The sequence below is a fragment of the Marmota flaviventris genome, chromosome 11, assembly GCF_047511675.1.
Source record: "Marmota flaviventris isolate mMarFla1 chromosome 11, mMarFla1.hap1, whole genome shotgun sequence".
NCBI classification, from domain to species: domain Eukaryota; kingdom Metazoa; phylum Chordata; class Mammalia; order Rodentia; family Sciuridae; genus Marmota; species Marmota flaviventris.
Window position 1 is genome coordinate 84700610 of NC_092508.1, and position 20050 is coordinate 84720659.

General features: G+C 35.6%; 1 long non-coding RNA gene across 2 annotated transcripts in view; it reads left to right on the forward strand.

Moving 5' to 3' along the window:
* Positions 1-1271: 1271 nt before the first annotated feature.
* Positions 1272-20050, forward strand: part of LOC139707659 (uncharacterized) — a 115415-nt gene continuing 96636 nt past the window's right edge. Inside the window, exons 1-3 of one of the 2 annotated variants that reach the window (XR_011709130.1) lie at positions 1282-1559; positions 6289-6443; positions 6692-6850. This is a non-coding gene — a long non-coding RNA (uncharacterized lncRNA). Of the gene's footprint in view, positions 1560-6288; positions 6444-6691; positions 6851-20050 lie in introns of those variants that run through there. The other variant, XR_011709131.1, reaches the window with a different exon arrangement.

Sequence of the window (20050 nt, forward strand, 5' to 3'; positions counted from 1 at the left end):
AAATGATTAATGTTTGTTTTCCCTCACACCACAGCCTGACAAGATTTTACCTAATGGCAAAGGACACCTTGGCTCTTTACTAATAAGTAGTTTGTCAAATATTCTGCTCATGCCCTGAGTTCTTTCTACTTTCCCAAAGGAATAAGCTTTTGAAACCCAAAAGATAAGATTTTACTAATTTTTATTTTGACTTCAAATATGCTATTCCTTTCCTAATCTCTCTGGGAAGGACCAAGGCTTGTAAGGAAATAAAAGGGAAAGCATAAAATAATATTTCAAAATTTCAGTTCACAGCATAATTATTTATATGTAGTCACAAAAAAACTGGGAAAATGACCTAATACAGAGTTTAAAATAGGATGAAGTATATGAAAGAATTAAAATGAATGAAAGGAATAAATAAAAAATAGAAAATGGAAAAGGTTTGTATATGTGTGTGGGAGGGAATTTTTATTTTTTTCTGACATTGAATAAATGGTATAATTGGTAATATACACCACAAAGTTATCCAAGATAGATCTTAGTACTTGAAAAAAGACATGAAAAAATAAGAAAAATGCTGTATTGAGACATTCACATTTATTTTATTTTTTAAGCACTGAAATTTCAAAGTGTATCAGATATTTATATCAGTATATAAAGATATCATCTAATTGTAATTAGTAAAATTGTTAACCCCCAAAGTAGATGACAATTCTAAAATTGTCTAAAATCTCCCACAAAGAAAATACCCTTCTCTGTCCAAATGTCCCCTTCTTCCATGTTTTTTTTTCCTAAACTCAGTAAGTATTATGGTGAAAAAATGTAGATGAAGAAGTGGCATAAATACAGTCAACAATTTTTCACTCATGTTCATTGTATCAAGCCCAGTAGTTATAAAGGCAGCCAGAGAAATAGAAAGTTCAACAAGGAAACACCAAATAGTCTTACTGGTTACCTCTGGATAAACATAGCCTATTGAAAATTGCACAAGTAGATCACATATTAAAAGCAAAATCTTGACTATTCTTAGCTGACAAATTCTTTGGAAGCATTTAAAAAAAAAAGTTGGCAATGCTCACATATTTCAACTTTAAAATGAAAGAACTCTCTGAACTTGATTTAGCAACAAATTCCCTTACTCCCTTTTCCTCATCATAATACAGATGATAGATGGATAGAAAATAGATAGATAAAGAGATTCTACACACACACACACACACACACACACACACACACAAACACACACACACCCCTACACTTCCTCCTTCTTTTCCTTCAGTTAGGTTGAAACCTAGACTCTGAATTTGCCTTTCCTGTCTTATTAGTCAAGTTTAATGCTTGAATTTTTCTCCTTAATTTCGATTGCTTTTTCTCATGACAAAAATGGACGATTATGGCTTGGAAAATAGGAAACTGGACCAACTAAGAACTAGAGCAAAGTTGAAGACAAGTCGAAATATTTCAAGAGTTATTTCCCGTAATTCCATGAGATTTCCTCACAGTTGGTTACTCTGCCCTCATCCTGTGGTGCAATGTCACACGCCTCAAGTTCGTGATCGATGCAGCACAACACAGAGGTAGCTGTTTTCTTTCTTTTTATTAAATTGTTTTTCCAAGAAAGTCCAAGTATTTTACAGAGTATTGACTCTGGAGTTTTGAGTTTATTAAAGATATTTGGGTACAGGTCTGTGAAACCTAGCAGCATGTGGCTATTAGATCACATAGTCCCTTTCTCTGCCATGTAAGAAGAAAACATCTCGAAATATAACTATTAGTTGGCTTTGTGGTGTGGGGTTAGTGTGCCAGTCTGAGGTTAGAACAGAGATGGGATCCCAAGCCCTGGGCTTTGTATTATATAGTATTGTATTTTTGGTGTTGTACTTAAGGGTCAATTACTGTTTCCATTATAAACCCTGTTTTTCAAGGTTTTATAGCTCACCAATTTTCATTTTGGTATGCAAGTTGCATGAATATACAGGTTTTAAAAATAGCTCAAATTGGTCAGTTCCATTTTTAGATATAAAGCAGTAAAATACACTTTTCATTGGCTTCAGTTTGTTTCTAATGTTTCCAATCTAAAAGTTTCCTCTATCTTAAAATGCAAAACACTCAATTTTTCATGAAATTTTATACCTGTTTTGCATAATGAAGATGATAAAAAGGGAGAAAAGGATAAACCAAATGAAACTTTCAGGAAGAAAACAAAACTCTTTTCTTGTCAAGATTTGTAGGTAAGTGTCATTTCAGTCAATGTTCTAAAAAATCAACAAACTAATCAATCAATATTCGCAGTGCATAGGCATGATTTCATGTCCAATGTTGTGGTATGTACTATGAGGAATAAAATAGTTCCTTGTCTCCAAGGAGCTTGAAATTATATTTCTTGGATTCCTTGTGATAAAAAGAATTATGTATGTACCTGGGACTCCAGATTTCTGTAATCTTTTTAAAATCATCAATGTTGTGGGTTCTGACTATGAAGACAGAAAAATATTAAATATAATAGCATTATACCATGAGGAGTCAAGTGATAAATCATGTGGCTGAGACTTTAAAAGGCAAAAAACAAAGCCACTTACAGAGTTGTGCAACTTACTGGTATCCTGCAAATAGAACGAGGAATTCCAGTATATGGAGATTGTCCCAATATGGAAATTTACCCATCTATGGTCTTTGCAAGCTTCATATCTCTTACTCTGACCATAAGAGTTAGAAAATCCCTACTAAAGGGCAAACTGTTTCTTTGCATTCTGAATCTTTCTAAACCATAAGCAAATTTACTCTTGATTCATTATTATAAGCTGTATTTCTTAAAATAGCTATCTACCTTTACTATTCCACTCTTTGACTGAAACACACTCCTTAACTTGCTCCAGCCTGGTTTCCAGCAGGGCTACTCAGACTCCTCTTGCCTAAGTCACCAACCACCTCTTATTGCTACTGCTAATGAATAAGCCTTTGCTTTCATCTTTTATCTAAGTTTATCTGTGTTTAGCAGATTGCCATGTTTTCTATCTTTTGTCTTCCGATGATCTTTGCCATTTGTTCATGTAGTTCAAACCAGGATCCATCCCTTTCCCTTGCTATAGTAATCTCTGCTTCCTTTTGGACAAAGCTTGGTAGAAGGTGTGGTTGCCTCCCCTTATGAAAAAAATGGAAGTACCAAAACGTTTATTCCCCCAAACAGAGGAGAGTGCTATAAGCATGATTCAGCCAATATTTTCTTCTAGAGCTTAAAGGCTTCTTCAAGAGACGATAGATGAAGAGATAGTTAGAAACCATACTTAGGCACTGGTAATGACAGCAGACCTATCAATTCCTCATGTATTGCATTTGTTATCATTTATGCTATCCAGTTCTCCAGAACTCACTTTGCTTACATTCATTTCCCAAGTCTGTTTCTTCTTATTCTCCAACTTCTGTTTTCTACAGTTATTCTCCAAAAAAAATCAAATTTTGCTGTGTTTGTGGCCTATAAAAGGAATGTTAATTGACATAATTTATAATTATCTGGCTCTCCTTTTTTATAGCTTTTATTGGTTCATTTTCTGCTACCTTCAAGTTTTCTCTATTTCTTAAATTCCTAATAAGTTCTACTTCCTCCATGTTTTAATGTCCTATTCCATTTTACTCCACATTATCCACTTAGGTTAATGCACAATCTTCCTTGATTTAACCATTACCCATATGCTAATGACTTCCAAATCTACATAGCCATTCTAAAATTCTCTACTGACCTTCATATTCCTTTATTCTGCATTTGTTAATTCATTTGTTTTATAAATATTTAATAAACTTCTACTATGCATCAGATGTATAGTAGGATACACATATATGCAGATAGATAGCAAATAAGAAGCAAACTGATAAGCTTTTTCATTTAAAGTTATCCTAGTAGATTTCCTAATCTAGTGAAGTCCATAATGCCATGAAACTTAAATCTAATGGATTTCATAATCTAGTGGATTCCAATGGCACCATATGTATTCAATCTCTCCACTTAGATAGCTCAAAAGTGTGGAATTCATTATCTTTCTTCCACATCTGCATCATTATATTTCTCCTACTGGACTCTATTTCAATTAAAGCATTCAATTTCTACATCAGGAACCTAATGTGACACTAGCTCTTCCTCTTTGACTCTTGCTTATTGCTCCTCACTCCAGTCATCAGAAATTCTCTCCAATCACCAAGTGAACTGTACATTCCCTCAACTCTCCCTGTGGTTGGTATATGAATTCCAGTTGCATATGAATTCCAACCAGGTCAACTCCATTCATTCCTAAGGTACCCTTATTTTCTCTGGGAACTTTCACTTTTCCTATACATTTGGGTTATATTTCCATTTAAGCATTCTAAAAGCATCCTGTTCTTCTTAATATTCATTACTGTTTCATTAATTGTCAGGCTTTCTAGGTATATTTCACTAGACTGTAAAATATTTGAAAGCAGAAACTGTATGTTCTAGTGCATTATCTTTTCCAAAGCACATAGTAGGTGAAAAATAAGCATTAGCTAAACAAGTGAATGAGAAGTGTCAATCTTTGTTTTGTTGTTGTTGTTTTTCATTGTCATTTTGTCTTGTTTGGTGTCAGTTATTGAACTCAGGGGCCCTTAACCACCTACCACATTACCAGCCATATTTTTTATTTTATTTGGAGACAGGGTTTCATTGAGTTGCTTATCACCTCACTTTTGCTGAGGCTACCTTTGAACTCGCTATCCTCCTGCCTCAGCCTCCCAAGCCACAGGGATTACAGGCATGCACCACTGTGCCTGGCAAAAAGTGTCAATGTGTTATCAAAAGTCTAATTTCAAACTGTGAAAATACTACTGTTACTTTTCAACAAGGCTTTGGATTCTTTGGATAAGTTAATTTGAGTATCTACATATAGCTATATGATCTGAAAATTATGGCATTTATGTTTATAAGCTGTGCTATAGTTCATCAACTATCCAAATATGTATAGCTCATCCATATCACACAACAATCTTTCTAAATATCCTATTCCACCTGAAACTAGTATGTTTCTGAAAATATTTTAGAACCCTCAAGGAATGGCTACTTCAGAAGAATTATAGAATCCAAAGTCTCGGAAATGTAATTCAGTTCCTCTTATGGAGTCCCAAACCTCTTTTGTCTGACATTTTGGTTATCTTCCCCCTTTTTTCCTTAACCTTTTTCAAAGATGTAAAGAAATTTTCTCTGAGAAGATATTCCGAGTAAAAGAATATTTACCAGCATCACCTAGGTATACATAGAAATTCATTAAGTCTGAAGCTATCTGAGCCCTAAGGCATATATAGGAATGATTCACTTTGAGTTGGAGAAGGATAACAGAAATGGAAATTGTCTTGAGCATCTACTATGTTCCAGGTGTACACTGAACTTGTGATACAGGAAAATGTAGACAGACATATGAATTTAACATTTTATAAGATTAGCATTGTGAAATGTGGCTACTTGAGAGTTTATAAGACCCTTTGGTGAGTCTCAGAGAATCAAAGCTATTTGCATAATAATATTAAGATATTTTTGCTTTTTTCACTCATTCTCTCTTGGGTATACAAGAGTTTTCCAGAGGCTACATAAAATTTAATGTGACAACAAATTGAATGAAGAAGCAAATATGAAAACCCAAACAATTAAAGAGATTTGCTAAAACTTCAAACATCATCCACCTCACTAAGTAATTTTTTTTTTGGTTTTGTTTTGGAACATAGGTTTTTTTTATTTTATAAGAACCATTCATATTAACATGTAATGGATTTATTATTTTTAATATGTAAATATTTTAAATGTCAGTTTTAATTTCTTGTATGGTGATACTAATAGATATAACATGTAATTATTACATGTTCTTAATAATATTTTTTATAACAGAGTTATGAGACGAAACTGATATAGACATTGAAATAATTATAAATGGAGGCTTCTCACCATGAAAGATCTATACAGTACTAGAAACTTAAACAAGTCCAGGTGTGGGTGCTGACTAGGTTTGGTTTAGTGCCCCATCCTGCCATCTGTCAGTGAGTCATCCAGGTCTCCAGGGCTTGGCTAGAGGTGACTGTAACAGTGCATCCATGTAAGTGAAAAAAATGTTAAAAATTAGGCATTGTGTGAAAATTTTTTCATTTAATACTCCTTCCTTTCTCTGATCATTTATGCAATGGCCATCATTATTTGTTTCTTAAACTATGCCACTTTATTGATTGGACACATTGATACAGTATGACAAATTTTGGTTGATATATGACTGAAAGAAAATCCTGAGCACTTACCTTTCTCCATTCTGTTTGCAGATGCCTTGCCTGAGATAACTCTTTAAGCATCATTTGGGTGTCATATTAAGAAGATGTTTGAAGTTTGTTAAGCAATTGACTGATGGATCAGAAGGCATCACTTCATTCTTGATTGGACTAGTTTGTTAACTACCTAATAATGTATCTGTTTGAATGTAAGTATTCAACCATTCTCTTTTGCAATGTAGGAATCTCACATTCTGAAAGAGTAAATACAAGGTCAGTGACAGTGTCCTTGGTTCTTGAGAGAAGATTTTAGGTTTTCTCTTTTTAATAGACTTTTGCTAAGAGTGGTAAAGGCACTGTAAAAAGAAAAGTTAACAAAACTTGCTTTTTCATTAGCAAACTTAAAAAAAAATACTTCAACATGAATGTTCATCTTCTTTTTTTTTTTTTTTTTTAGTATTTATGAAGTATTCCTTTGCTAGAATTGGGGCTGGTGATGCACAAGAATAATCTCAGAGCTGATTGCAGCGTGAGAGGACAAGCAATGCTTTTAACACAAAGTAAGATAAGGAACAATTTCTCATTCAAAGATAATAAAATACAATGGAAGGAAGAATTCAGACTGATCTTTAATTTGACCTACATTACACAGTTATCACATCAGAGAAGAATCACAGACAAACCCAAAGTCTCTGGAAGGCCTCATCTTAAGTAAATGCTATCTCAGGTTTTGCACTCTGATATCCCTTACTTTTATTTTTCCCTCATGTACAAACTCACATCAGGACTACTTTGCTATGCAATTAACATGGTAACTACCTTACCTAGCTGGCATTGCCCCTTTCCATTTTGGGGTTTGCAAGCATTTGCCACTTACACTCAGATCATGTTTTTGTGAGAGGCCACAGAGCGACTTTCTTTAAAGCTATCAAAGCCTTCCTCATTATCCTTTATGGGCTGTGCAGAAAACATCTCAACTATTAGACATTTAACTGGAGTGCAGTAGAATGGGTTTGCTGGCCCCCTCCAGTTGCTTGGGTAAAAGCTCTGTTCATAATCAGTTTCTGGTTTTTTAAAATGACCCTCAAGAGGTTCCTTCCGGTCCACTTCAGTTCCCTTTTTAGTGTCCCATTGATTTTCCAGACTTTAGGAACGCGTCCTTAACTGCCTGCTTTCCCCACTGGCTGTCTCCACTGAATGAGAAGGGAACACTTTGTTACTTCATACACGGAGACAGGAATATCTTGAGGACTAACACACCATTTGTAACAGCACAGTTTACAACAGCACTTCCTAGAAAAAGAAGGTGGCTCTCTCAGAAAGGAAAGGACGATTTCTGCACCCAATTTACTTCCCTAACTACAAGCAACACCCTTGTTTCTTGTCAATAAAAAGAAACATGAAATAGAGTAGCAATCACAATACATAAATAATATTATTTGTCTCCAGAGTGTATACGGAAGAGTAATTCACTCAAAGAGCATGCATGAATTATGAATGTCAGGAAGGCAGGGAGGGAACTTCAGGACAGACCTATCCACCGCTGCTGTTCCACGAATAAAGTCCGAGAAGCCACATAACTATGTGATGGAATTGCAAAAGTATATAATTTTAATTTGACTCTTTCCTAGCTCTCAATCTCATTTCAAAGGAGAATATGGTGCTAAGAATCTATAAATCTAAAAATAGGTAATCAATATGAAATCTGAAAAAGCCTCCTAGGAATGGTGAGATTTTCAAAGAGATGTCCCCTAACTATACCTATCTCCAAAACGATATGAAACAAACCCCAAAGCAAAACAAAATATCAAGAGAAAACCTTGAATCCTAAACTTTACACAGAAGTGGGAGGCAGTAGCATAAGTTAGTAGAAAACTTGGGCATTTATGTGGCATTTGGTAGTGCAGCACTATGGTCTCTGTCCTAATCTGAAACTCAGGGGCAAAATGATTACTATTATTGCTACAAAGAAAAAGAGTACTCATGTTGTAATATAAAGTGTTATGGGTTCTTTTTAAAGTTCAGTGATTAAAAAAACGGTAATCATTTTCCAAAGAAAATTCATAAAACAATCAGATCATAAGTCCCACAAATAAAAATATGCTGGAGACCTTCAGTCTTGTCACAGAGTACAGTATTCATATGTTTCCTATTTACTTATCTTTTCCTTCTGTATCTTCCATGAGGTTCTTTTGAACTAAACAGTGAGGGAGAATTTAGAAGTCTGGGGGGGAAAATCTTTTCTTCCTTCAGAAAAAAAAAAAGAAAAAGAATATATATATATATATGATTGTATAGAGCAGTTTCTTATACACACACACAGACAGACACAGACACACACACACACACATGCACACATACCCACCCCAAAGGCAGTAGTTGAATTGAAATAGAATCTTTATTAGGAAGTGGTACATTAGGAGAAAGAGAAAAAGATACACAGGCAAAGGCTCATCTGAATGATCCTAGTTAAGGGCCTAACCAAGGAGACAGCTAAAGTTATCCTTGAAAACTGGTGAGTCGCCCTGCTTTGCTGAGTTTGAATTGAATGTTCCCAAAGTAAGAGTTCACAAAGAGGGATACCCTTACATTTCACACTGCTCTTTCTCGAAATAGCAGCACCATTTAGCAATATTTCATATCATGACAATTACATTGTAGAATTATTGTAGTCTTAGTGCTTCATTAAAATTAAAAAAAAGTTAAATTCCTGTTTTGTTGAACACAAGAAATGAATAGTAAATATTGATTTAGAATGAATGCAAACATTTCCCTAGGAGTGGATAATTACTGCCTTTCTATGCAAAACACTTATATTTGAAGAAGCACTTCACTTACTTTGCCATGCGGTATACATTCTTTAGTACATTTTAAATTATACGTTGTCCTGGACAGTGTCTGCTCTATAATTTCTTGTGTCTCTACACCAGAGTCAGTATGTAATTTTAAACTACAAAGTTTCTGCCAACTAGGAGAATAAGCTTAACTCTTTCCCTTTGCTGGGTTCACAAATCCTTATATGAGGAAATCTGAAAATCAAAGGACTAATGATTCAGGCCCTGAACACTCTCTTCTTTCAGCCTAACAGGAGTGTCACCGTAACTGTCACAGATTTTAAACCATAGACTGAATGTAATATAATATTTATGTACCTAAGCCAGTTTATTGCATATCTAAAAGACATGGATTAAATCATTAACATCAGAAATTTTGAATGAATTACAAGTAGTTTGAATCCTTGTCATGAAAAGGTCTAGTTAAATAAGATAACATCATACATTAGAAGATGGTATATCTTTTGTCAAAACCTTTGGTCATCCTGGTATTATCACCTTACCACAAGGTATATAGAATTGCATTATTTGAATTATGTAAAAGAATATATTTTAATCAGTTCAAGATCACCTAGGTAAATTATTAGTTAATTCAAAAGTTCATGTGGGAATACTTTTTAGTGGATTCCTAAATAATAGAAATGTTATATAGTAAAAAGTTATTAAAGATCAGGTCTATTGTGATATTCATCATTTTTACCAATAAAATTGTGATTCACTAATGTAATGAAAAGATTGTGAAATAACATTATAATAAAGTACTAAGGTACATGAAGAAATAAAATCTTGTTTGGTTAATGTTATGATGAAGTAGATATCCAAGACTGGGAGACTGTTTCATTTCTGGGTGCAGCAGTGTATCCAGCTCCCACAGAATCCTCATACTTCTAGATTGTGGGATTTAGTTTCATTTATATCATCTAGTTTCAATTTGCATACACCTTTTACCGCTTGGATATATTAAGGTTTTATAATACAGGAAAGATATTTTCTAAAAAAACAAAGAAAATTTCAATGATCATTTCAAATATATGTGTACTCAAAAAGACAGATTGAAGTGTTACCCTTCTGCATATCACGCAGCATCCCGTGGCATCTCATAAGTTCTGCTAGTGTTTAAATCCCACCCCTTATCAGCTTATTTTAGATGGATGTTCCCGATCACAAGATCTGCCTGGGAAGCTCATTAAAAATCCTATTCTCAAGACCTTATTCCAGAGAATCTAACCCAGTGAGTCTGGAATGGGGCCCAGATTTTTTTTTTTTTTATACTCCAGAAAATTTTCATGCTTAAGTTAGGTAACCACTGTTCTAGAGCTTCCTCTAACCATCCTCTAAGTACAATATTATTTTTAATTGGCATGCACAATTTTTTTCAGTAGACATACCTCAGGGGAATGGGGTGAAGTTTACTCCTCCAGCCTGCTCTGGAGTGAGAATCCACTCTCTAAGTGCATCAGGGTGCAGTGAAGGTACAGATAAAGCCAACTTCAATTCATGCCAAATCAAACTAATATCAGCCGTGTTTCTAGATGAGTTTTGATAGAGGTGTGTTTTAAGGAACAGAAAGGCACTGCATTACTCAAGTGTAGACTGAAAAGGAAGTGGGTCCAGTAAATAGAAACAGAACTGGGAAGGCTGGTTGGGGAGAAAACTGACAAGATGTCACCTGGCTCAGAAATGAGTTTTTCTCTGTTTTTGGAAATATACCAAGTCCAAAAGTTGTGGAAGAACAGAATGAATCTGCAAAAGACTACATGGATGTTTCTGATGTTAAGAGAAAAAACAAAAACACACAAAAGATAAAATGACAAAAACCAAAAATAGCATGTAAATGACAATTTAAGAAGTCAGCAGGGATTATCAGGCAGCATCGGTGAATTTATGAGCTCCTGGACATTTTTTAAATGCCAGCTTCATTCATAACCATGTGAATCAAATGCAAACTTGATTGTGTCTCTGCAAGTAGCATCAAGAGATGTTTTGATAAAGAATGTAGTAGATAGCATAGATGATGGTGGTATTAATGAAAATGTTGTTAATGAACATCAAAATATTCAAATTTTAAACACCCTAATGATAATGTTTGGAACTATTAATGTGTTTGACATTGTCTATCATGCCCCATCATCTCCCTAACTACTGTACCCAGTGAATTTTATAGGAATGATTTTTGCCTGTTTTAGTGAATTCATTGACACCCAAGTATAGGGACGGTATGGCCAATACACCAAAGCTCATATTGTACAAGAGATTTCTAGACCAGAGCCCAGAATTCAGATTTACTCCGCTTATTCACTGGTTTTAGGAACAACTTTATTTTATCTCACTTAAGCCACTACTGATGGTAATGTACTTCCCAATGTCAGAAATATTAAGAGGTGAAGATAATATGTGCAACTTCATTTGAAAATGGGTAGAAGATTTGAAAAAAAAAAATAAAATATTCTTGCAGTGACTTCTAGGTGTTCATCACAGAAAATCAAAATCCAAAGACTGGTAAATGAAGGGCTAAGTCAGTCCCCAGGATACAATGTGAAGGCAGAGTGAGCTACTCAAGTCAGTTTGTCACAGCAGGACACTTACTAGTCTCAGATGAAACTACCATGAACAATGGGCAAGAAGCATTTCTCAGAAAGCAGATCTCAGAACCCAGAGACTAGGGAGTGTAAGCACAGGTCTGTGTTACTTTTATTCCAAAGAATAAAGATATCCCAAAGGCTTCTGCTTATTGCAAGTTTCTTCCCTTTCTCTCCTTTTTAAAGTGGTTGTTTTAACAAGTTTATCTCCTGTTTCTTGCTCCATTGTATGCTATTTAGGAATCAATAAGTGGACCATGAAATTTTTTACATCATCATCAAACTTGGGGCAAACATATATTTTTCAAAGAATCTGTAGGAACTGGGATGCAGTTACACAGTGAGATTTAGCTTTGTATCTATTTTGGAAGGGTTAAATGTGAGAAAACATATTTATTTTATTTTACTTTATTGTTGTCGTTATTTTGGCAGTACTGGGGATCAAACCCAGGGTCTTTCACAAGACAGGAAAACAGTCTCCCACCGTCCCAGCCCTCTTATTTTATTTTGACACAGGGTCTCTGTAAGTTGCCCAGGCTAGACTTGAACGTATGATCCTCCTACCTCAGCCTTCTGAATAGGAGAAAGCAAATTTCTCACTCTACCTCCATAGAGTAACTAATCTAAGTGTACCACAATAGACCACCAGGAAAAAACAAAGAAAATTTGTCTTCTCTGACAAATGAGGTCAATACCAAACTGCAGTAATAGCCAAGTGTTCCTGAATTCATATGATGTGTCCATCATTATGGACTATTACAGATATATTTGTATTAACTCTTTTCATCCCCTCCACAACCAACTACTTACTTCAGTGTGTAAATGAGAAAACTGAGGCTTCGGAGAAGACAAATTACCTAGAATCAGAAGCTAGACTCTGCCCTGTTCCTAACCACTGTGCTCACTTTGGCACAAGTATAATACTTCCACCAGTGGGCTTATTATATTTATCTACAACCCCTGTCCAAGTCCAGAATGAGAGCAAACAGGATATTTTCCTCTGCCAATAACACCAATGATGTTGCTCTATTGACATTATTCAACAAACAGCTTTCACATAGTAGGCATGGTGCGAACTCTCTGCCTAAAACGCTAGAGACAGTTTTCCAACAAGCATGAATTTGAGTAGAAAAACACTAAACAACTCAAAAGTAGTAGAAGAGGGCGTGTGTTGCACAATTCATTTCGAGGCCTGACTGACTGCACTTCAGCATTGAGCACTAGAGCAGAACCCCATTCGTCACTCCAGCACTGAGCTCACACTCACCCTCCTGCAGTCCTGGCGGCGGGACACCATTTCAGAAAACTGAGTGTTCAAAGGAATGCTACTTCTGTTAATGTCAAGGACAACGCATCACAGTTGTGGAGAAAGTTGCACATCTACCAGGAAAACATTCATCAGCGTACCCAGTTGGTCATTCACTTCCCCTCTGGCTATTTGGGCATACTTGAGTCTGTATTAAAATACCCATGAGATTTCCACTCTTAATTATAAAGCCTGAGAAAAAATGTCCAGTGAAAATTATTTTCAGGTACAAAATTAGAAACTCCTTTTAACTCCTTTCCCTGAAGATTTCCATAACTTTGAGGGCAAAGGAGTCACATGATGAAAATACCAGATAGTACAGATTAGAAATGAAAAGTAAACCAGCCTCATGCCAGTTTCTTGCTAAGAGTTCCAGAGGAAACCAAAATTATCATGACTGAGGAAGATGTAGTGTGGAGAGAAAAATCTCCCAGGATAACCGAGGGATATAATTCCAACCCTACTTCCCCCTGCAGAACTGTTTTGTTTTCTCACATCAATGAGCTCGAATAAAATGTGGGTCCCATGATCAAGCTGGCAGAAGTCACACTCCCTACCTGGATGCTCGCAAATTGTAAATCACAACTTTACAAGGATTTAACTTTTCCCTTTCCAAAATAATCAAATGTTGTGGTGAGGGGGCCACTAATCATGACAAAAAATATACTGCAAATTCTTTCTTTTGGTGCCAAGTCCAATAAGTTCTTTGAGTGAAATTAAATGCAAGATTTTATTCCAAACCACAGCTTCCCTTGGGGATGTGCAAATCTCCAGTGGGGGCTGAAAGGCCAGTTGTATCAAAGCCCAGTGTTAAACCCATTTTTTTTTTCAAAGTCCCCCCTCCCCTTTTAACTACTGCCTGTAGTTTAAATGGCTCCGGCCCCTCTGCTTCCAGCTTTTATAATCAAATCAGCATCTTCATACTTTCCACATTCTGCCTCTCAAAAGTGGGCCAGTCCCTGACTTCTAGTTTCTCACAGTTTTTGTTTATTTTAAGAGAGTTTCTATTGAACTCCAGGGAAGGGAGGGGAAAAGAGAGAAAGAGAAAGAGAGAAAAAAAAAGTGTATGTCTATACATCGATATATGTTTTGTTGTATGCAGTTGCTGGCTCCATCTCTTAGATCTGCAATATCACAGGAATTAGAAAGACCCATTAGGTCATCCTGCACAACCTGTGCCAACACAGCACTGTTCCCCACAGTACATGCTCTCTTCTGAGAGTTTTGAATATGTTTAAAGGGTAGCCAATGATAATATAGTTTCATTTTGTTTCTTTTTTCTGTTTTTTTTTTTTCCTGTCCAGTGTACAACATACCATTTCTAAAATGTTTTAAGGTGACTTCTCTATGGACATTTTTGATTGCCCATGAAGAATTAAAATAATATCCATGCTATCCAGCAACTGTTTTCTGTAAGTTCAGTGTGGAAGCATCCATAAAAACGAGTTTTAAAGAGCCAACATTTAGTCCCAGGGATGGAACTGTAGCATATAAACAATTTTACATAGACATATTCTATGTGTCTGGTGAAGCACACCACAAATATAACTGTGCTAGTGTGCATACATGTTCACGTAAAGTGCATACAAACACCATCATTACCCCAGAGTGTTTCTGTTTCCTAAAACTTGTGCCAAATGCTGCATAATTCACAAAAATGTGATCCAAAATATTTAAGGTTATGTTTCTCACAATTTTCTTCTTATCTCTCTTAAATCACACATTTTAAATGTCAACTTGCATAGGGAAATATTTAATTTCAAGGATACTCCTCCATCAGGAAGCTCTCTTTCTTAAGTAGTTTTGTTTATTCCTCTTTATTCTTATCTTCAGATAATTAAGTATTTCAGTTTACTTTTTATGTGACTAGTCTAGATATCCCTACCTATTGGACTACTGGTTTCATCCCTCAGGAGAAGAAATACAATATTGAAGAAACTGGACATGCAGAATAAACACAGTGTTGTGTTTTTAAGTGTGGCTTCCATCTTAAAAAACATTGTTCTTGATGACCAACAGTAAAAGATCCTATCAATATCACCATCTGAAAGTAAAGCATCTCATGCTAGAATCATAAACAACTCTGATAGAACATATTTTAATATCTAATACTCTTAAATATAATCATATAAGTATGAATCAGTATCTATTTTTATTTTTCATAAACTGTCCCATTCTTGATATGTGTAGTAGAAGAAAATTTTCTAGGTGCTTTGCTAAGAAGCAGAACAATTTAGTAGTCAAGAGCCTTAGGTATGGATCACTCTGACTTATACCCTGGGTTATCCTTCACCAGTTTCATGATTGTGGGAGCTATCAGTAGCCTTCAATGTGAATACAGTTAAGTTGTTCATACCTCATCAGGTCTAAGACATTATAGATTCCAACACTGAAGATTATGTGATGTACTATTAAGAAAGTAAAAGCAACGCGAATGGATGGTCACATGATGTTTGTTTCTCACTTCAAATTTTTAGACATAACATTCTCTGTGTCAGCAAGAACCTTGATGCTGTTTCCTTTCTTTGAGTGCTACACCATGGGCTCTAGATTTTTTATGAATCACTTGAAACTATTCTTCAACTTTTGATTTTATGTTCATTGGTTCATTCACAAGAAGTCAATAAAAATACTTCAGAAAATAAAGAGGTAGACAGTTTAAAAGGCAGTTATACTCAACATATGTAAGTCCAACAATGCATATACAAACTCAACCAAAGTAAATTATTCACCTGTGACCAAGCGTGTATATACACAGGCAACAGCAACAAGGCTATGATTGAGCCTGAAAAATACCATCAATTATAGAATGTAACGTGAGATAAGAGATGGATACATAGACACAGATTTTTGTTTTTAAGCAAACACCATAAAAATCAGCTAATTCTTATGTGCTTCAGTTTTCTAAATTGCAAATTGGGGTAGATAATAACACCTAATATAGAGTTTCTGGTAGAATTAAATGAAAACTACCATGCCTGACATACAATAGGGCCTTAATAAATATTATCATCTGTATAATTCTTGCTGGTATAAATGCTAGGTGATGAGTTATAGGAGATGTGATGGTATTCAGTGGCTCTCCATTGCAAGAAGACAGACAGGGAAATGAAACGGGAGGTGTCTTTTCAAACTACTGTTCTCCATTTCTTCATATGCTTTTTCCTTGAGAAAGAGGTATGCCTACTCCTTAGGATACACACACACACACACACACACACACACACATACATATATACAGGCTACACACACACCCAGACACACACACATATATGCATATATAAAGTCATAGTTGCAAAAGAGTTGAGTACTCTTTGGAATCAAGTAGACAAATCTTTCAAATCCAGAGTTTGCTACTGACCCATTTGTTGACCTTGGGTAAATTGAAATTCCCTGAGCTTCAGTGCTAACTTGTGAAAAATGATTAAATGATGCAACATATTAAGTATGAAAGTTAAATGAGTATTTTCCATGGGGCTTGACCATTTTATTTCTTCCTCTTAATGTGCCAAAGAAGAGTGTAGGTTATTTTTTAACAAACATGATTATGTAAAAGAGGAAGACATCAATTGAAGTCCTAGAAAGAAGAAAATAAAATAAGCAGAGATTAAGGACATGACTAACGGTCTCTACAAAACTCTTTATTACCAGGTAAAAGTCTGTTTTTATAAAAGTAGGGATTAATGGTTTATATAATGCTCTTCAAAGGAAGAAAAAACAAAACATATTTTACTCCCAAACAGAGAGAGACAGAAACAGAGACAGAGATGGAGGGAAGGAGAGAATCAATTTGCTCTATGTAGTTAAATGACAGCATTAAGTTGGCAATCTTTAGAGGCAGAAAATTGGTGCTTCAAAATCCAGCACATTTTGCCCCCCTCATTCAGGAAAACTTTGGCCTGTTTTTCCCTCTGAAGATGGCTCCTCTCTTCAACGGTTCCTTGTAGTCTTCCCTTCCTTCGTAAAGCTCCTCCCTGAGCACTACAGGTAACAGGGACCCCCCCCCCCATTAAACCCCATACAGAGCCCTGTTAACTGACCTTGTTGTACTAATACTAATCAGCTATGGCATGATTGTTTAGTTGGTGGCTTAAGGAGCAACACTGTGTTTCTGTTAAGTGTGTGGGCTTTTATAGCAATGATGCCTGCTTTAAACCTTGACTCCACCTCTTTTGCTTTGGCAAATAATTTGTGCTCTTTTCCTCTAGCTGTTTTGCTTTAGCAGATAATTTGTGTTCTTTTCCTTATCTGTAAATAGAAAAAGTACAATTCTAATCCTTGAGCATGTTTTGAGGAGTAAATGAGTAAAAACGTGTAAAACAATAAGTAATTGACACATATGTGCTCCTGAGAATTATTAGGTTCTATTGTTTTGTTATTATCCTACTTTGTATGCATGTATCACACTTAATACCAGACACATAGTTGTCACTCATTAAATGCACGTAAAAGCAATGAAGAATGAATATTATGAAGATGATTTCTAAGAAAAGATGACCAACAGTGGGAAAGGCAGCTCTTGGAGGTCATGAGTACCTCTCTATTAACACAACTGCTGAAGGAACTCTTAGAAATGTTTCAGACATCATTCTATAATAGCAAGGCAGATGTAGCTAGTGAATGCTAGGTTCTCTTCCAACTGCACAGTTCTGAACTAAGTATTGCTCTGACCATTTTCTCTCTATGGGTCCCAGTTTTCTCAAAGATAAAGATGAAGGAATTTAACCAGATTATCTCTAAGGTCCATGCCACTCTAACATTCTTGAGATTCTGTATGTGAATCAGTCTAACTTGTTGTTAGTTTTTATTTTTGGTTTTCCCAAAACATTCCCATAAGAGAAGAATTTTCATTTGGCAATCAAAGTGATTTTTCTCAAATAGCACCTGGGACAGAGTTACTCTACTCCAGGTGCAAGGAGTCCCAACCAACCAATGGTGACTGTTCCAGTCTAAGCCACCTAGTGATGGGAATGTAACAGCCCCTTTTTCATGCCTTATGGCAGGGTTTGGGGATATGGCTCAGTGGTAGAGTGCTTGCCTAGAATGCATGAGATCTTGGCTTCAATCCCCAGCACTGCAAGGGGGAAAAAAAAAGAGCTTATGGCAAATAGCCTAGGATAATGTTTACCAATACGTAGACAAACATAGCAATATTGCACCCTTTTTATAGAGTAGAAAGTTTGATTATGGAGAAATTGGGCCACTTGTCATTGCTTCCTATGTCATAGAGATGGTCAGGAAAGAGAAAACTCAATCTGTCTACTAACCCTTAACCGTAATCATATTCACAAGATCACATTTTCTAAATGATTCATTCCTAATAGGAACTGGAAAGCACCCTACGAAATGTAAGGTGCTATTAAAAGTATAACAGTAATGAAATCTGAACTGGGTTAGTTTGTTTCCTCCATCTGTTCCTCCATTAACAAGAAGAATGATTGCAAGGAGTGGTGCTCAACTCAATACATGCCTAAGAAATTGTTATTATTTTAGATAATTCCATCAGTTACATAGTTATTAGCAAAGTTTCATAAGCCAAATGTAATTTCCTTATTGTAAACAGGCTGCTATTCACGTTAGAAAACTCTGGGTAACTGATGCCTACTCTAACACAGGACTAATAAAGCTCAGGAACTCAACTGCAGCCCACGGTTGGGAGCAGATTTCAGCTTCCAAAACTTTCCAATGATACTGAGACTAGAACGAAACGGATTCAGATATGCCCTATTTAGAAATTTCTAATTTCAAATTTTCATCAAAATAGGAACACATCTTCAAGGGAAAAAGAGGAGTTCTAGGGATGAATAGCAATGGAGATGAACACCAGAAACACGACTTTTGGATCAGATTAGAAAAAAACATAGACTGGGTATGAACGAGCAGAAATTATTTTAAAGTTATACTGAATAAGGAACAAAATGATTAACAAAAAGAAAATAATGGGTCCAGTAGCTTTAAAACAATAATGGTAAATAAATGAGTAAATGTGGGAGATGTCAAAATATTCCTATTTGGAAGTACTCCTCAAAAGAACACAGGCCCTGGAGACAACGTAAAAGCACTAGAAAAGCTGTACTTTTCAAATTATGAATTCATTATTTATTTCTCCATTTAGCACATCTGCCCAGTTGAAACGAGACCTCACCACAAAGTGAGAAGCGTTAGTGATCCAGAACATTTGAGTTTTAGGGACCATCTAGAGGCTAACAGGACTAGTTGGTTCTCATTTCAAGTGCACTTGGAGTGAGGAGGACTCCAGGAAAGCAGCACTGAGAATTTAGATGCCCCACACCCAGGAGTGGGAGGGAGAGTGACAGGAGTCCACCTGGCATTCCCTTGATTTTCTGACCCTGAAACTCAGCCTGCAGTTTAGTAATTGAGACATGGAGAGTTTTCAATTAGAAATAAAGAGGTGGCATACTCTTGTCAAATGGCAAACAGATTCCGAATTGTTTCCCTTTGTAGAATGCAGGTATCAAGGTATTCAGTTCCTCTCCCATTCCTTTCACTGTTTCCACCATTTCATTCCAGATGCTGATTATTTTGAATCCTACAAAACAAAATATACTATGTAACTAAAACTGCAACTAGTTCACACATCCCTTCTACAATAATATATTCTTCTTCTACAATAATATATTCTTCTACAAAAGTATATTCTTCTACAATAATATATTCTTACATGGGATACAAGTTCATTCTATCAGAAGAATTGTTTTGGGTTTGTTTTTTTTTTTTTTTTTTTTTTTGTACCAGAGATTGAACTAAGGAGCACTCAAACACTGAGCCACATCTTCAGCCTTTGTCTGTATTTTATTTAGAGACAGGGTCTCACTAAGTTATTTAGTGCCTCGCTTTTGCTGAGGCTGGCTTTGAACTCGCAATCATCCTACTTCAGTCCCCAAAGCTGCTTGAATTACAGGTATGTGCCACCACACCCAGCTCTACCAGAAGAATTTTGATGTTTAAACATATGCTTAAATCCATGCAAACTCCTAATATCTACCTTTCTGAAGAAAAAAAAAAAATCTTATTGAAACTTAACTTCTCTCACAGGATATTTACTGCTGTAAGTATACTTTTTTCTTAGGCCCCTT